Here is a 19291-nt window from a genome sequence, read left to right on the forward strand (position 1 = left end):
CCACAAAACACAATTAGCTATCGCCAGCCTTTAGGAGGATGCCGCTCCAGAGGAGCGGACTCTACACTGGGGTCTTCTGAGTGACAGTGGGGGGTGGGGGCACAGTGACAAGGTCTGTGCTCTGGAGTTCCTGGTTCTGCCCTAGCTTGGACCATGGGCAAATCACTCACTGGCCGATCCTTGGTGTGCCAACCTACAAAGCAGAGGAGGTGACTATCGCTATGCCAGCATGAGGGATCTCTATCTCAGGTGGATGCCCCATTCTGTGTTTACTCTCGGCTGATTCCTACCCCACCATGCAGGCCGGGCCTCACTCTCCTCTCATCCTGCGGCAGAACCTGGTTATGGATACTCCTGCGAATAATACTGCGACCAGAGAGAACAGGCCCACACACGGGACCCCTGAGTCTTTCCATCCACAGCCCTGGGTCTCCACGGCCACAAGATGTCAGAACAGGGCCAGACCAGGGATCTAGAGTATACACTGGGCAAGCACAGCCAAAAGGACGCTCTAGCTGGCATCCAGCACCCAGCATCCAAACCCAGGCAGCTCCCTGGAGACCACAAAGGCCCTGTGAGTTAGCCTGTCACTGTGGAAACCCACCGCTTCTGGAGAAGCCCAGTGAGTGGATGTGTTTAGCTTGAGTGTCAAGGTCTCTAAAGCTACATGTGAACGCAGAGTGACGGACCATAGGGTCTGGCCGCTGGGAAGACTTCTTCCCATGTGCCACTGCAGGGACAGGGGCTGCTATGGGTCTTCCATGGATGGACCCAGTCTGGGAAGTCATTGAACCTCTGCAGGCACTTTCCTGGGAGGGTGGTTTCACCCAGCCCTTCCTGGAGCCTGTGCTTCCAGGGGTCCACCAGCCTAGATTCCTGTCACCTTCCCTGGGTCCCTTCCATTGTCACTGGTAGGGGAGCCCTGACCATGCAAGGGGGTTTTCTTCTCCCTGGGGAGTTGGGAATCACTTCCAGCTCATCTCTGGGTTGTCCACGACACCCGTGTAGCTTCTAGCAGGACCACACAGCACTGCATTCCATGCCCTGCAGCTGCTCGCCCTCTCCCTCCCGCCATCCCAGATATTTACAGTGAGACAGCCCCAGGCAAGGCCCCTTCTTCCCTGGACCTGAGCAGCACTAAGCCAGCTGCTTGCCCCCTCTGTGCCTCAGCACCCCAGAGTAAGATGGACCGCCCATAAGGGGCTCCAGCCTCACTGGCTGGCCCACACTGCTTGTTGTTAGCTCTGTGGCCTCATCACACAGCCTTTAGTTATGGAACTCTGGAACTCCCAGGGGAGGGGTGCACAACAGCTGGGCAGGACAGAGAACACAGCAGAGCAAAGGTGCAGCTCACAGTACGGCGTGGCATAGCTCACAGTGAGACTGCTCAGAAGAGGGCCCTGGAGTCCCCTGGGATACCCTAGGTGCCCCAGGCACCCTGTCCCCAGTTGCTGCTTGCTGCTCACTGCTCTCTGGCCAAGCCACCAAGGCCGCAACTTGGCCACCTGCCCCACATTCTTGGCCCTGAGCCCTGGCAGCCCCCAGCACAAATCAAGAGTTAGCCTGGGCTCCAGGGCCTTTGGACCCTCTGACGGCTCCCTGTCTGCCTGGCAACCCAAGGGCCTCCCGCAAGAGGCCGTGGCCTATAGAGATGAAGGGAACCAGCACCCATTGACATGCTCAAAGATCACCATGGCAACAACACAGCAGCCAGCTGGCTGGAATTGAGGGAGCACAGAACAGCAGGCGTGGGCTCCCCTGGGAGAGAACCAGGCAGCTGGGGCGCAGGCCATGTGGGGTTGGGGCTCAGGCTCGTGAGTACTAATGAAGGGGCAGGTGCTTGGAGGACAGTGTGGGGATACCACGGGGCACTCATCCAAGTGGCCCCAATATCTTTGCCTTTGTCTCCAGGGTCAGCCTGGGGCTGCCTCCTTGAGAAAGGGTTGGTGGAAGGGTCCCTCCATACTTGGAGTCCAAGGTGCCCAGCCTACTTCTGTACCTATGGGACAACAGTGGTAGCGGCAAAGCCACTCTGGGGAATAAGATAAGCAGGTTCATCAACCTCCCTTTTAGAGGCTCAGGAGAGACCCAGGCTGCCAGGTGTCACATCCTGAATGTGACCCAGGAAGACCCACGAGGAAGCCACGAAGGAACCTTGCCAGCTTCTCACCATTCAAGAATCCGGTGCCCAGCTGCAAAGTCACTGTGGCAGGAACCTGTTGGTCACATCAAGGGCCCTGCTCCTGCCACATCTAGCCCACTTTAGGTAAGTAGAGTGGAGTCCCTTGGAGACCGGGGAGCAGGCTTAGGACCCATCTCTGTCCGCCCTTCTTCCATGGAGCTGAGTAAGTCCCTCTCCTGGCCAGGCCTCCCAGGTACCCCACGGATGTGGCGCCCTGCTCCTCAGCTGAGACATTCACAGCTATTCTGTACCTAAGAAAAGGGGGTACAGGAGGGAGAGAAGTGTCCAGGGTTCCCCAGGCACTCACACCCATGGCCACCCTGCCCAGCTGGGGTGGAAAATGATAACTTCCGATGCTTTAGGGAAATGACGACCAGTGTAGAGTCCCCTGACTTCAGGCCCGTCTTCTTTGGAGGAGGACAAGATGCCTAAGTGAGATGCCGCTTCTCACAGCTTTTCAGACATACTAACCGATTCACAAATGCACAGAAACCCGCCCTCCTCATGTCAGATGCTCTGCGTCTGAGATTTGACAAAATGCAACAAAATAAGCTCCCAACACAGATTGTTCCAGAATGTTCTTCTCCTCAAACTCCAAGACTAGCACAGAAACCACCTGCCTTGTCTCGCTGACCTCCTCACGTCCTGCCGCAACAATTCAAAGACCAACATGCCCAACTGAAAGAGCAGAGCCAGCCAGCAGAAAACCCAACAGAATGTTCCAGATCAGCACTATCCAACACAGCAGCCCGCCAGCCACCCACGGGTACAAGGTACTTGAAGCTCAGCAGTGGGACCCAGATCTGAGGCTTGCGTTGCGTGTTTTCTGAGCAGAGCCCTTGCCTAGCACAGCAAAGCCCTGGCTTCAATTCCTAGCACCACAAACAGTCATAAAAAATTAAATAAACTCTCAGGGACACAGGTGGCTGGTGGTCGGCCACTGCTGGCCAGCAGCTCTGGAGAAAGAAACCTTTTTTTTTTTTTAATATTTTATTTTTTTATTATGCATACAATATTCTGCCTGTGTGTATGTCTGCAGGCCAGAAGAGGGCACCAGACCTCATTACAGATGGTTGTGAGCCACGATGTGGTTGCTGGGAATTGAACTCAGGACCTTTGGAAGAGCAGGCAATGCTCTTAACCACTGAGCCATCTCTCCAGCCCGAAAGAAACCTTTATCAGTTGGTGTGAACATGTCCTGAGGCCAGAGGAGGGCGAGAGTGAGGGGCACGGGTGGGCTGTGAGGCTGAGCATCCGGCTGGGTAGGCAAGTGCCCTGTGGTGACCACACAGAGGCCTTGTTGAACTGGGGAGCTCTGCCAGGAAGTACACAGCATCTCTGCGGCTTCCAGGCTGCGTGGAGGTAATACTACGGAAGATGAGGAACATTGGACCATGTAAAGGTGAACCCAGCAGTGGGCTATTTCTTTTTATGAAGCCACCTATCCTTGGTCCCCAGAGATGCTGTGTCTCCCGGGCAAAGCCTGCATTGCCCTTTCCCCGCCACACTCTACCCTTGAGTGCTTCCATCAGGACAGGCCCCTGCAGTCCCGGGGTATTTGCAAGGTTAGTATTGCTCTCCTACTTTTGTGGGGGAGGGGAGAAGCAAGGCACAGAGAGGCTAAGAGGCTTGCCTGAGATCACACAAGATGGAAAATCAGTGTCGACACCATGCTGGTCAGGGGGAGATCAAGGCTAGGAGGACTGTCCTTGGGCCAGTGGGCCTCAACCCATTAGCATGCACCACGCTAGGCCTTCAAGCCTCCCGAGGCAGGCATTGGTGGTCGGCTCTCAGGTCTCCCATGCAGCAGGCAGGGGCTGAGAGGCCCTCAGGAGGTGCTGACAGCAGGCTGGGCTTCTGCCACTCGCTCCATCCCGCTTCTCACTCCCGCTGAGCTGGGAGCTGGGAGCTGGCAGCACCAACTGTTGCAGCGTCTCCCACTCCCAGCCCATCTGTTTGGTGTCGGCTCTGAGGCAGCAGGGCCTTGGAGAGCTGCAGCAGGGGCAGGCAGCCCCTGTCGTCTCCTCACCCCAACCTGAGGTTAACAGGGGACACAGGACTCAGCTCATGGCATAGTCTGATGAGCAGAACAGGCCAGATGTCTCTCTACCTCCAGCTGCGACCAGATAGTTCCCTCCCTTGGTCTTGGCAGCCACATGTATGACAAGGTCACAGTGTGTGTCCTGAAGCTCTAGAGCCAGGGCCAAGGCCCAGACAGGCCCATCCCCCACCTCCTCCAGGCCAGTTTCCCCATTAGGCCCATCCCACCACCAGGACTGTCAATCAGGCTGTCTCTCTGGCTTCCAAACAGGCCCACAGTTCCAGATTCTCTGACCATAGCGCCTGACCCATCCACCTGTCCTGTCACCTCAGAAGCAGTTACTCCTGTCCCCTAGTGGGTGACTGACTTGGGGTCAGAACAGATAGGTGGGGACCAAGCGTGGATGGGGTGACCTCAAGGCATGGCTTCCCTTGCTGGCAACAATTAAGAACTGTAGTCCTGAACCACGTGACTCAAACCCCCAACTCCGAGGACCTGGGTACCCTTCCCTATGCAGCAGCCATGCTGAGGGCAGCAGAATACACTAAGTACCCACTGTGCACAGGGCTAAGCCTCGGAGGCTAAAAGAGAGTTCCATCTGTAGGGACCTGAGCTGAAAGTGGTGTTGGGACAAGCAGCCCAGACAGGGTTTCCCTGGAGAAGAAAGATGAGTTCTCAGGGTTGGGAAGGGGGAGCCTCAATGGGCACCCAGGGCAACCTCTCGCTCCCTGTGACTCAAGCCAGTTGTCTGCCTTCTCTGAGCCCCAGAACATACGGAAGATACAATGTGCACCTAATCCTGGGGTGGTTAGCTCAGGCCTGGCTGGTTATAGTGCAGAGGTGGTGGTCCAGGAGCACCCACAAATCATGCCTGCATCTCCACTCCCCCTGCCCCCATCCCCTTGGAAATCTGGCCTATGCTTACTCTAGCCTACACTGTAACGATCGTCCTTGGTCACCAGAGCCCCAGGCAGCTGGCCTCAGCTCACTGTAGGCCTGTGCTCAACAGACCCCTCAGCAGGAAGCACCCTCCCTGCCTGCTCCTTCCCACACAAGACTCTGGGACTCTTCCAGCAAGAGGAACCCTTCCACAGAGTTCTCGCAGCCTGGACGCCCTCTAGTGGCAACTACACACCATTGGCTGCTCAGCCTTGTGGCCATCCCCCTGTCCCCAATCTGTCCACACTGCCTGAAATAGAGCACCTAGTAGGTGCTGCAGACAGACAGTAGAGGAGGCGGCAGCCCTGATCCCCTGAGTCCATCCTGGTCCTATCGTCATGGAAGGCTGAGGTTCTGCTGCCCACAAGGAACAGTGACATTTAGCTGGGCACATCCTGTCAACCCTGAGGCCCCAGTACACCAGGAGTTTCCCAGATGGGGACCAGGTGACCCTACAGGAAGGAAAGCAGAGGGGTGTTCAGAACAGGCAAGCCCCACGGGCTCACTTCCTTCACCACGTGCCTCTCCATGGGCAGCATGTTCCCACAGCATATGCCCGCCATACGCTCGCCCGCCATGGCTTCCGCAGTGCCTGGTACAGTCTGCTGGCGAAGGCAGGCCTCTGCCTGGAGACGCTTAACTGTAGCAGGGAGCATCTGGGGGCTGAGGCTAGGTTTTCACCTCACCCCGCTGAGCAGCATCTGCAAAGGATGTGGCCTGGGAGCCCACGTCATGGTCACAGGCCACAATGACTGAGGCCCACATGGGCCAAGCACGGAGTTGAAGGTGCAGGCAGCATGCAAGGACTATGGGGCCCTTCCACCACTTGGTCTCCAGTTACATCTGTCACTTGGGAAGGAGAGGGGTTGTAGCTGCGACACAGGCTGTGGGACTCATTCAGGAGGCTTGAGCTGCTGTTCTAAAGGCCTCTACAGCAGCTCCGTGAGCTCCTCCTATCCCACACCCACCACAACCTTCAGGTCATCTGGGGACCCTTGGCCTACAACTGACAGTCTTCTCCAACTGAGCTCCCCAGAGCCTTGGAATCTTCGGGCGGGCTTAGAATTTGCCCAAGGAGTTGAGGGGTAAAAAAGACCAAGGCTGATCTCAAACCAGAAAGAACCTGGGGGCTAGTTTCCATGACAACTCTCTAAGTGATGGAGAAGAGAACATTCTAGAGCTTCACACCTTGAAGGATGAATACTAACAATGAATGCTAGGGGTTGGGGTGTGGCTCATCAGGCAGTGTCTGTCCAGCACACATGAGGCCCTGAATTCCATTCTCAGCACACACAAACAGGTGTGTGAAATTCCAATACTCGGGAGGTGGAAGCAGGGGGATTAGGAACAAGGTCATTCTTAGCTACATACTGAGGCCTGCTTGGGTTCCAGAAGGCCCTACCTTAAAAAAGGAAAGGTTTGAATCCTGCTTTAGTCACTCAGTGTGTGTGGCTCAGATGAGGACACCCATCTCTCTAGGCTTTGGCATCTCCTCTAAAACAGAGTTAATGGCAGTTCTGACCCATGTCTGATGGCCTGGTTCACTGGCCTCTGAGGGAACGACTCCAAGTCCAGAGGGCAGAGTAGGGCCCTGCAGAAGCCACAAGGGTGAACCCACCACCCCATACATATACCAGAAGGATGAAGACAGGGAGCCAGGCCAGGGAAGATGGACAGTGTGCATGCCAGGCCATTGGGGAATCCCTGTGCCTTCTGGGTACAGAAGTCATCAAGGAGGTCTGCAGATGTTCCAGCAGACAACACCAGCCTGGCCCAGGCCGTCAGGATTTTTCTTCTCTGGCCTTTGTACGCCTGTGTTGACAGACCTGTCTGCTGCCTCTGGCTGGGTGACCTTAGACCTTGGCACCTGCTGAGCCCGGTGACACAGAACAGCAACATCTGTTTTGCTGGCTCAGGTGACAGGTGCCACATCCAGCAGGAACCGACCTTACTGTGTAGGGGGTAACAAGGCTGGCTACAGGGCCTGGTTACTCACTCGTGTTTCCTGAGTACTGACTGTATTGGTGACTGAGAGGGGATGGCAGATGAAACAGACAAACGTCCTTCCTTGAAGGGACAGGCTGTGTAGCCCTTCAGAGAGACGACCATAAGGAATGGCTAGGATTGACCGCTGGGAAGTGTCCCAAGAGACACTTTGGGACAGGCCGTTCCTGGGCATGTGTCAGAGAGGAGGAGACATCCGCATAGCCACACAGACGTCTACGCAGGCAGCTCCCAGATATGTCACTCAAAACAGCCCACATGGAAATGCCACCCCCACCCGCAACAGGCTGGGTGGAAAAGCAAACTGGGCAGGTCATACTGTGGAATACTACTGAGTCACGGAAGGAACGAAGCACTGATGGGTGATGGTTACCATGTGGGTGACCCCTGCACACTCAATGCAGTGGCAGAAGCCAGACTTAGGTCCGCACACAGCAGGGCAGCAACTCCCTGGGATCACCCAGGTGACTCTAGAGGCAGACAGGGGACTATGGCTTCCAGGGCTGGGGAGGGAGGAATGGGAAACAGGCACTAAAGGAGACAGGACTGGTGTTTGGAGGGTGACGGCCACACAGTGTTGCGCACATTCTCAACCACTGACTGCGACACTGAGTGGGTGGCTTGCATGATCTGTGAGTTATATCGCAATAAGACTGTCATAGAAATAAGAAAAAAAAGAAAAAGAAAACCCCTCACTTACAGCTGCTCTTACAAATGCCAGCCCTACACAGGGGAGCGTGCTGAATTATAAAGCCGACAGGAGCCAGCACATATTGTTTTTATGATCAGAGACACAGGAAGGTGCTGGCAGGCTCTAGTTCCATAGGAGGCAAGGGAGGGGGGAAGCCTGCCCTGCGCCCAGTAGACTTCTCAGGGCTCCTCCTCGCCCTCCCACCTCTGCCCAGCCCAATAGGAGGCTGGAGACACCCTGTGCCCTGTGGCTGCCCAGCTGGAGCTGGACCACGTGTGCAAAGGGGACATTGTTAACACTAGATGAGGGGGGCTGGGAAAGGTTTGATGGTGTCAACAGAGGTCTGAGTGCAGCAGGGTAATGGGCTCTGCCTCTCTTATTGTCGCAAGATTCTCACTTGGAACCTTGGAACAGAGGAGAGAGGCCTCCTGAAGTCCTGCCCCCCTCCTGAATCCTACCTCTTCCTGGCCCCACCCTTTCTGGGCTTGGAAGTTCTTTGGGGCTTCCAGACCCTGGGACTCAGAAAGGGTTACCTTGGTGAAGGGGAGACTCTAAGCCATGGGCACAGTTATGCTCCCCTTGGTATGGTATAGCCAGCCACTGGCCATGAGGACGCCACTGCTAGTGGGGACCCTCCCATGCCTGGGGAAGACAGTACCTCCCATTTGTGCCTCCTCCTAGCCAAGTGAAACAGGGGCCGTGCTGACTCAGTGCATGGGCATAAGGGCTTCAGGCACGGCTGTATCCAGATACCCAGAGACCTCAAGGAGCTGGCTATTCTGACTCTCTCCTTGAGCGCCCCTGCCAGTACCCCTGAGGTCTCTAACCGGAAGGGACATTGTCTGCCTGGCAACCAGATCAGACCACTCCTGACACTGACTCTGCACCCAAAGAAAAAAGCGGATTCCTAACTAAAGCCATTCCGAGCGAGGGACGGGGTGACGCGACACAATGCTGGCGCATTCCCCGCATGGTTCCAGCCAAGACAAGGTTCCCAAAGGACTAATGCGGGTGTGTAAATATTAGACACTTCTGTCTCCTTTGAGGCCAATTACACAGATCATGGCAACTCCCCCAGGACGCTGCCTTCCACCCACTGTACCGTCATTAACAGTCTATTAGGAACAGCTGCCTGGAAAGGGAGGCGGGAGCGTGCGTGCGTGAGTGTGTGTGTGCGCGCACGCACGCACGTGCATGTGTGTGAGAGAGAAAGAGAGAAAAAGAGACAGACAGACAGAGACAGCGAGGCCAACAGTGATCCAGAGATACTTGTGTCTTATCTCTCTAGATGAGAACATTAAAGATGGAGAAGGAGACAGGGAGGTGAGGGAGACAGGGAGGGGAGGGAGACAGGGAGAGATGGGGGAGCTGGGGATACATAGGGGGAATACAGGCAGATGGGAGAAATGAGGGAGATGGGAAGAGATGGGGGTCAAGAGATGGAGGAAGATAGGAAATGGGAGGGGAGATGGACGGAGGTGGAGAGATGGAAGAGGAGGAGAAAGAGGAGGGAGGGTCAGCAGCAGCAGCAGCAGCAGCAGCAGGAGAGGGCTCGGAGTCCAGGCCTTCCTGCCTTGCATCCTTAGCAGGTGAAGGCCACGGCTAAGATCTCCCCCTACACCTCAGCTAGGGAGAGCTGTAGGGCTCCACAAGAGGCCCCTGACACTATGCTCACCCTCAACCCTACAGGCTGGAGAAAGGAGGCTCCCCTGGAGAAGCCCGCCAGCAGAGCCTCTGGTGTGGGGCCACATGTCACACAGCTCTGGCTGCATGTCTCCATCAGAGATTATGAATCAACCCCAGCAGGTCTGAGCCCTCTCTAAGATCAAGACAGACCAGGAGAGGGGTGTGCAGGGTTCTGAGGTCACCAGCTAGAGACTCCTGAACCCCAGTACATGCAGGTCCTTGGTTGATGGCTTGTGAACAATGTATTAGTTCAGGACAGAGGGACCCGAGTCAAGGTGGGGAAGAGACAGAGGCAGAAAGAAGCCATAGGAGCCAACCAAGACAGAACTCGGGCCTGAGCTCATCCCATCCCCAGCTCCTTTCTGTGAGTTAGGCTTCACCAGAAGCAACAGCTTCCCTCTTTCCACCCATTTGGTGCCACTGCTCATTTGCCCAATGTCCATCTGTCTGTCCATTTGAACAAATGTCCCCTGTGCATGCTCCTTACACTGCATGCAGACAAAAGCAGGGGCTACCCATGTGGGACACACAGTGTAGACATAGGCACATTGGAAACCTGCGGTCACAGAGGTCCGCCTGAAAGAACAACAGAGCCAAGAGGCCACAACAGTCCATAGTGGTAACAAGTGCCTTGGTGACCTGAAGGAGCAGGGTGGCAGCAGCTCTGGGAAGAGCGAGAACTGCATTCTACACAGTGGGAAAAGAGAGTGCAAAAGGCCAGAGGATGGGGTATACTATGACGTCAAAGAGGACGGTAGCACTCACACAGCCTCCCTGCCTTGAGGACTGCGGAAAGTGACGTAATGGGGCCCTCTACTAAGTTAGCTCCCTAGTTTAGAGATAGAGCAGCCTTGTGAAGCCTCGAGGTAGGGGCGGGCCCAGCGAATCCAGCTCGTTCATTCTTTTTTTAATTTTTTTATTTTTTTTATTATTTTTTTTAAGCCTACAGCACCCGGTATTCCCAGGCGGTCTCCCATCCAAGTACTATCCAGGCCCGACCCTGCTTAGCTTCCGAGATCAGACGAGATCGGGCGCGTTCAGGGTGGTATGGCCGTAGACCAGCTCGTTCATTCTTATCAGAGGCTGGGGTATACAGAGATGGTCTCACCTCTGGGTTTTTCCCAGAAAGTCCCCTTTGCAAGTTTGCAAGCCCAGGACCCCTGGCTGCCTCCCATCCCTCCAGGCTGCTTGGAATCTGGGGCCTCTAAGAAGGATAGGGGTGGAGCAGCCTGGCGCCTGAGTCCCCACCTCTGGGCCCCGTTGGGATTGGGGAATATCAGGCCCAAGCCCCACAGTTCCCTCCTCCACGGCTGGGAGTAATTAGGTGACCAGGATATAAATCACCGCTTGCTCCTGTGTATCTGTTAATCACATCTCCTGCAGAGAATGCCTGTGTGTGTGTGTGTGTGTGTGTGTGTGCGCGCGCCCCCCCCCCCCCCCCCCCCCGTGCACGGGCACATGCAATCCCTGCAGCTGGGGTATCCTACAAGGGGTTCTCCATGGCACCCCATGTTCCCAGAGAGATGGGATGCTGGCCTGTGTACATCTCACAGTCACACACACACAGCCCTCCACCCCACCCGCCCCGCCCCCACTCTCATACACAACCAGGCCCCATGAGGCCCAGACAACTGCAGGTTGGGTTTTGGTGCCACCTGGAGTCTATATCTGGAACTGCAGCATGGAAGAGGCTACCCCGAGGTATTACTCCCTCTTCCCACACACACACCTATAGGGGGTTAGCTTCTGCTTTCTTCGGATGGTCTCTAGTCTATGTCAACTTAGGTTCTTTCATATATAAAGATTATAAAATAGATTTAAGAAGTGAAGGCTAGAACGCGGAAACTCAACCATCTATAAAGGCCAGAAGTGAGTGTGTATGCACAGGCGCGCGCTTGAGCAGGCCACAGCTATGAGGCAGGGCAGTGTCTGTGGGGCAAAAGCTGGCTATGTGTACCAGCACACACTGTGCAGCCATACAAAATTGGGGTGGCACAGGACACCTACGCACCCAATAGGAAGAGCTCCCTATCTTGAATGATGCTAGCCAGGCCTCAGCAACCCTCACTGGTCTGTCCATGAGCAGCACACAAGAGCCCTCAACTGGGACAGATTTCAAAGATAGAGGAGGAGATAACAGAGCAAGGGTCACGTGACAGTGTTCTCATCAAGCAGGAGCCCAGGAAGGGGGATGCCTCACTGCCAGTCTAGAGGGGACTGTCTTTTGTGTCCATCCTTTGCGAAGTTAGAGACTGGCTGTGCACCCCACTTAGTGATGAGCTCAGCCCCCAGACCTAGGCTGTGGTCTCTAAGACCACCCCATATCCCACAACTAAACTACCTCCCGCTGCTCTCTTCTGGTCTCTGGCCTCCAGACAGTGTCCTGGAATCTTGGAAGGGGCATTTTCTTCTCTCAGCATGCCCCATGACTCAGTTTACCCAACAGTGAAACCCTGAAGATGTCTGCCCCATAAGCTTGTTATCTGCAGGCTGGGTAGTGTGGGCCTCCTCCCATTTCCTGCAACAGATGTGGCCAAACCAGAACCACGCTGCCACTGGACTCTGTGTGGTAGGTGAGCAGCCCCAATCTGTCCAGGGCCTGATTCCTCCCACCCCCAACTCTAGCTGATGACGGACAGGACAGTCAGGAAGAGCCAGCCCTCCCAGCCACCCTTGTTTCTGTAGCCAGAGATAGATAGACCCTAGCAACCTGGTGTTTCCTTTCAGACCGAAGGCTTCTAGAAGGTTAAGAGCTGAGGCTCTGGACTTGACAAAACCACACAGTGTGAATAGCCACCCTATGGAGATCAAGGGCCTAGGCTGATGGGAGTCGCCATTCCTGCTGGGACATTCCCACCTGCCCTGTGCCCCACACCTGTATGTGCATGTCTGTGGAGACACGGATCAGTTCTGTGCCTGTCTATTCCACCCCAGCTCTGCCTACTGCACTGGGGCCAATGGAAGCACCCCAGGGTGACATGTGACCACAAGCAAGGGCCTCTATATGGTCACACAGGAACACTGCATCTCTGAGAGCAAAGGGACAACTCTTCCCCTCCCCACGTGGCATAGCCCTGCTGTCTTCCTGCGACCCTCAAAATCAGCCTCTAGAAGCTTTGAAAGGGAACAAGGGCCCACGTTCTGGATCCCCAGCCCTGTCCACACCACGGCTCTAGCCCAGCAGGACCTCTGGGTGCTTCCAGAAGTGAAAGATTATCAAGTGCATGGTCCTGGGTCCCCAACATGGTAGCCTTTGTTACATCAGCAATAGAAAGCTCATGCACCTGCATGGGACTTTAAGTCACTTACTTGATAGGCCCCTCCCACCAGTCAGAGAGGGGTCAGAGCCTCCTGGTCCACTACATCCGAGAGGTGACATATTCCATTGACCTGTCACACCCACTCTAGAACTTCTGTCCTCACTGAGACTCAGTGTCTGTAAAATAACAGAGACTAGCGCTCTCCTCCCTGGGACACAGGTCAGTCAAACTAAGTTGGGAAATACAAGGATCACAGCACAGCAAGAGGGCTGACATCATCGTTCAGACAGCAGGGTTCCATAGTCCACTCCCAGACACTGCATTGTTTGGTCACATGACACCTGTTGTCACCTCTATCCAGAGATATCAGGGACCCTCCATTATGGATGCCATACCCAGCCTGGCTCACACTGGAGCCTCAGGCCAGCCCACACTGAGATCCAAGTCCTGCAAGACCTTGAAGTTTCTTGGCCCCAGTGTGTGAGGCTGAGGCAAGAGCATGGGTAGGGGAGGTTCACATGGCAGCCCCACACAGGCAGGGGAAAGAGATACGCTGCCATGGCTTCTATACATACAGAGTCCTGCCCAGTGTGGCTGGGGCTCTGGCATTGCTGGGGAACCTTTCCTCAGGCCGGGAAAGGAAGCACAGACACAGGGGAAAGCTGTCACACCAGCGAGATGTATCCACACCAGTTCCTGAGAACCATGGGGGAGGCAGACAGGGACCTACTGACTGCCACAGGAACTGCCATGCACCGTGGGGCTGCTGCCGTGGGTTTCCAAGGGGCAGCACATGTCCTCCACACACAGCTACCACAGCCGCCAAATGCTCCGAACAGCCTGCTGCAGGGGCTGAGGAAATGGTTCCGTCAATGAAGTATCTACTGTGCCAGCACGAGGGACTGAGGTCAGTCCCAGACCCCATCCATGGAAAGGGCCAAGCACAGTAGCATATACTTAGGATCCCAGCAGTGGAGAGGAGAGGCAATGGGATCCCTGGGGCTTGCTGACCAGCTAGCCTGGTCTAAAACTGGTAAATCCCCAATCCCAGTGAGACCATCTCATAAAACCAAGGTAGACATTGTCTGAGGACCAATACCCAAAGAGGACCACATGCAAACACCACACACACACACACACACACACACACACACACACACATCAATCAATAAATAAAAGCCAGCTGTAGTCCAGAGAAGCTACCTGAGAGATGCTAACAGCCTGAAGATGAGAGGAGGGGAAGGGGCCAGTGGTCACCAGTGGGGTGGATGATGTCAGCTGGGATCTGATGCTTGTCCTGCTGCAGACCCAGCCTGACCTGCACTTGGCTACCAGGGACAGCGGACTGTTGCCTGAGGCCTCCCCTGCTCTAGGTTGACCACATCGTTATGGCTCCTCCACAGGACAAAGGGGAATAGGTGCAGCTGGGGACAGAATGGGACAGAACAACCAGGACGGCTGGGGACACAGACTCCCCCTGTTTTGCATTCCCTTCGCAGAGCACAGCTAGGGCTGACACCCCCCATCCCCAAGTTGCAGAGACATCAACGTGTGGAGGGTGGGTGTCTCCGGAACACCACCCTTGGATGCCTGCCTGGGTGGGAGGCGAATGTTCTGGAAGAAAAACAAACAACGGCTGGGGGTGGGAGGAAGCAGGCAGCAGATGCTGGCGGGAGGCCTTGTGAGGGACGGCACTGTGAGCCAGTGTCCCCTGGACCCAGGCCTGGCAAGGAATGCTCCTGGGGCCCTCTCTCACACCACCCACCAACTCTCCTTGGCCAGGTAGCCCTAGCCAGTTCCCTATTGTCCACTCAGGGCAAGAATTCTGACCTCTAGATTATTTGATCTGCCCATGCCTTTGAGTAACCAGCAGGCACTGCTACCCTCTAGACTGGAAAAGCAGACAGACCGCTGGCCCCCATTCTACTCTTCATCACTTTTGATGGCTCCCTAGTACTTCCCAAACAACATCCCTACCCCTACAGGCATACACTGGAACTCCCAGTGTTCTCTCCAACTCCCTTCCTCCGAGTCAGCCGTACAATGTGAAGGGGTGACCCCTCTACTCTCCTTCAACCTGGGCCGAGGTTTTTGCCCTCTCTTCCGGGGGCCCAGTGACTGCTCTCTCAAGCAGTCTCCAGAAAAACTTGGGAGAGGGTCAGATACACTCCAGGATCCCCTAGGAGAGTGGGGGATTTAGCCCAGGCCTCCTTGGGAAAGGCTACAGGGTAGATGTTCCCTCACTGTCTCTGGGCTGAAAGCCCACCCTTGCCTGAGGTTCTGCTGAAACTCTCCGCTTGAACCTTCCAGGGTTTAGATGTCCCATCCCAAAGTTCGAAGAGGTACAGGGTTTTGGGAACTAAGAGCTGTGGGACCACCTGACCAAGTCCAGGCCCTGGTGGGGTCTCTGAAATGCTGCCCTTCTTCATAACTCCTAGTAGCCAGTCTTGCCTTCCCTGCCTGCCCAAAAGTCGGCAGCTTCCACAAGTGGCCGTGGAGCCCCTCCTGTCAAGCTTGTAAGCTGCTCTGTTGGACTCATTCCCTCCTGGAGGTTGCTCCTCCAATCAGGCTGCTTAAGGAATGATGCTTCAAGGCCCTGGGTGGTGAGGTCACAGAACCAGGTCACATAGCTAGCAAGGGACAGGGTCTGGGCAGAGTGAGGTCACAGGACCCTGTCATACAGCTCGGAAGGAACAGGGTCTGGGCCAGGAACACAGATGGTGGCCTCCAGAGTCCCTGGTGGGGCTGGCGGGTGTGGACCATGCTTCTTCCCTTCATCATTGCTCTGCCCTGGACCGGAACAAATCCCCTTAGGGACACTCATAACAGACATGTGGGTGACGATGAGCTATGGAAGCTTGCCCCGCTCTCCTCCTCCCCGTCCCCCCTCCCCCCCGGCACTGCGTCCCTCCCAGGCCTCAGTTTCCCCACTCTCTGCTGTGGTATTCACAATGTGGGGTTCGTAGCATCCAGTCTGAGTGGTCCTCTTGCAGGCCCAGCCCCAGGCAGGCCCCAGGCCAGGAGGAGCCGGGAGGGGCCGGGAAATCCGGGGGCCACGGCCCGGGCCGGCGCCGGAGGGGGCGCCGGCGGCCCCAGGAGCAGCCCCAGATGCTGCCAGCATTCCTGGAAGGTAGCGCCAGGCCAGCGCCGCCAGATGTGCCTCACAAGCAGCTGCCCCGCGCTAATAAGGTCAGCGCCTGGCTCCAGCTAGCCGCGCACCGGCGGCGCCTCAACGCCTGGCACCGCGCTGGGGAAGGGGCGTGGCTGGGGCGTGGTCTGGGAGAGGGCCAGGGGGCTGCCCACGCCCAGAACCCCACCCCACCCCATGGCCTTGGTCTAGGCAGCAGCAGGACCACGCCCCTCCTCTTCCAAGGCCACGCCCTTTGCAATCAGGAGGGCGGGTGAAGACTGTTTTATTGGGTGTTTCCTGGCTCGAGTGGGGGAGCACCCCGTTCTTCCAGCAGGGCCAGCTGCTAGCAGAGGCCCCACCCTGTCCCCACCTCTCTCTGCCTCAGAGATACCAGCACGCCTCCTTCCAGGGATGTGTGGTCACCTCTTGGCGACCTGGGGTTTAGGGAACCATCTGGGAGGCCAGGGCCTAGGTTTGTCTAGGTCCCCACAGGCCCAAGGGCAGCTCCCACCTCCCCTAGATAAAGGCTGCAGCCGCCTTTGTTTCTCTGGTGTAACCGAGCCAGATGCCTCTAATCCCCCAGCTGGGCCAGATTTGCAGTGGCTCTGAGGCCTCCCCGGTCTTGACGCCAGGCTCCAGGCCTCCAAGGCAGCTGCGAAGGGGGGTGGGGCTGGCATCTTCAGCCTCTCCCGTCTCCTCTCAGGTTCAAGGGCAATCGGAGTCATCAGTTTAGGGATACTTCATTCCTGGCTGGATTCCAGGGTTCTGTAAATCAGGGTCAGGACTAGCCACAGGCCTGTTTCTCAGGTCACCCCTCACACAGCTACACCCGCTTCCCTGTCCTCCATTTGCAAGCCCAGGACATCCCTGATAGTACAGATGCTGGCATTTCCTAACTGCTCACTTGCTCCTCCCAAGAAGCTGAGATGCTCAGGAACCTACAACATTCCACAGACACAGGAGGGGCTCAAAGAGGTCCCAACACTAGTAAGAAAGGATTGCTCTTTAACACAGAGGAAAGAGACCAGAGATGTCTGGTGACTTGCCTAAAGCCACAAAGCAAACAAGAGAAAGAACACTCGAGGGACACACACAGGAGGAAAGAGGGTGCGTGTCCTCACAGCACAAGGGATTCTTGCAAGTGTGGCTTGAAGTCACCACCATCAGGACCCCTCCCCCGTGGTGAAACGCAGGCTCTGGCCCTGTTCTGGTTCCTTCTCAACCAGTCCAGGAGAGGGGACCTGGGATCAGCACTTGTTAGCACCTAGAGATAGGGCTGGCTATGGGCTGGCTATGGGCTGGCTATGGGCTGGCTATGGGCTGGCTATGGGCCTCTGTGTTTGAGGAGTCGCTTTCCATGTCACACCCGAGGTTCTGGCCAGGCAGGCAGCAGAGGTGAGGGTAGGAGAAGCCTGGAGGGTCCTGGATATTCCCAGCCCCTTCACAAGGCCTCCTCTGCCAAGAGTCAGGCAAACGCCAAGTACAGAACCTGCCAGAAATGTCTGACGCAGGTGGGCCTCCTTCCAAGGCCATTCATCATTCCCCAAGTCCCTGTCAGTCTGTCTGTTCCCACCACTTCTATCCCAGTCCGCAAGAGCCATAGCCACCACCACATAGATACCTCACACATTCACAACCACACTCCCTACCCTACAACTGCACCCCACACACACGTACATACCCCTACAACCACACCCCACACAGGCGCCCACCCCTACAACCACACCCCCTCCACACACACCCCTACAACCACACCCCACACACATGCACACACCCCTACAACCACACCCCCTCCACACACACCCCTACAACCACACCCCACACATGTGTATATATACCCCCTACAACTACACCCCCTTCACACACACCCCTATAACCACACCCACACATATACACACACCCGTACAACCGCACCCCCCACATGCACACACCCCACAATACACTCCATAGAAGCACACCTCCATAGTTACACACCACAGGCAAACACTGCACATATGAACAAATATACACCCCACACATGCACATACTCCCATAGGTACATGTACCCCAACCCATGCAGATTCCCCATAGGCACACATCCTCACAGGAACACACATAGACACATCCCCACAGAAACACACATTTCCACACACAGGCACGCCTCCCACATATACACACCCCTGCAGGCATCTTCACACACACAGGCCGACACCCACACATGAACGACTTATTATGCAACTCACACACAAGCATGAGTATACCCCCGGCACAGGCACGACTTCACATATACACGCAAACCCCTTCCATAAGTGCAGTACCACCAGGCAGGAATGTGGGACCCACACAGGCACACCCCCTACACCTAGGTACACGTGCACCGCTTGGCCCACAGAACCCAGTTTCCACTCAGCTCATGCAGGAGCTACTTTTGTTTCTCAAGACAGGGTTTCTCTGTGTAACAGCCCTGGTTGTCCTAGAACTAGCTCTGTAGACTAGGCTGGCCTTGAACTCACAGAGATCCGCCTGCCTCTGCCTCCCAAGTGCTGGGATTAAATGCACCACCATCGCCTGGCGAGCTACCTTTTCTTAAGAGCACAAAGGAACAGGACCAGCCATCTGACCATCCCCAGGAGCTTCCCTCTCAGCTGGGCCTGGAAGCTGGTCACCATCCTTTGCTTTGTCCATACATCCATCAGCACAGGGCCGGTCCAGTCCCCAACCCCTATGGAAGCTCTGACTGATGGATGAAGAGACTCAATAAGAAGGAAAGATGAATGAACGATGGCCCTCAGGTGTGGCCACCTTGCCCTGACCCTACAGGCTATAACCACCAGGGACACCAGCAACATCACTGATCCTGCCCGCCACATTCTCACCCAGGCCACACAACAAGATGTATCCTCCCAGACCCAACCACTTTACTCAAGGGCATGCTGAACTAGTCACTCTTCATTCATTCATTCATTCATTCATTCATTCACTCACCCCTCATTCATTTGTTCACTCACTCAAAAGAATACCAACACAGTCCAAATCCTGTAGGAGAGCTGGGTGGGGAATGGCACCTTCTCCAGTGGTAGGTCAGGGTGGTCCCCACAGGAAGTGATCTGCCATAAGACTAGAGCTGGCAGCCCAGCAGTGGAGCCTTCTAGAGTCGTCCTGGCAAGGACAGAGGCACCCTCTGGGAGGACCTCACTCACCAGAGCCTGAGAAGGGCAATGCTGACAGGTGGGCAATGGTCTTCTCCAGTAGGACATGGCCCAAGGAACAACTGTCCTTTATTGCGCTCATCTCCATCGGAGGGTACCAATCCTCCTGACATGTGTTTCTGCCCTCCACATGGTTGGCTGAGGTACAAAGGGCATTGCCGCAAAGATGG

The 19291-nt window shown here is 55.8% G+C and overlaps 1 protein-coding gene and 1 non-coding gene across 4 annotated transcripts in view; both read right to left on the bottom strand.

Annotated features, from left to right (window-relative positions):
- The window catches only part of Gse1 (Gse1 coiled-coil protein), a 343505-nt gene that overhangs the window by 279909 nt on the left and 44305 nt on the right, over positions 1-19291 (bottom strand). The gene's annotated exons all lie outside the window — the stretch shown is intronic.
- On the bottom strand, positions 10484-10602 carry LOC130864189 (5S ribosomal RNA). Its single transcript, XR_009055891.1, has one exon. It is a non-coding gene; the product is annotated as a 5S ribosomal RNA (ribosomal RNA).

Source organism: Chionomys nivalis, chromosome 21 (assembly GCF_950005125.1).
Source record: "Chionomys nivalis chromosome 21, mChiNiv1.1, whole genome shotgun sequence".
Taxonomy (NCBI): Eukaryota; Metazoa; Chordata; class Mammalia; order Rodentia; family Cricetidae; genus Chionomys; species Chionomys nivalis.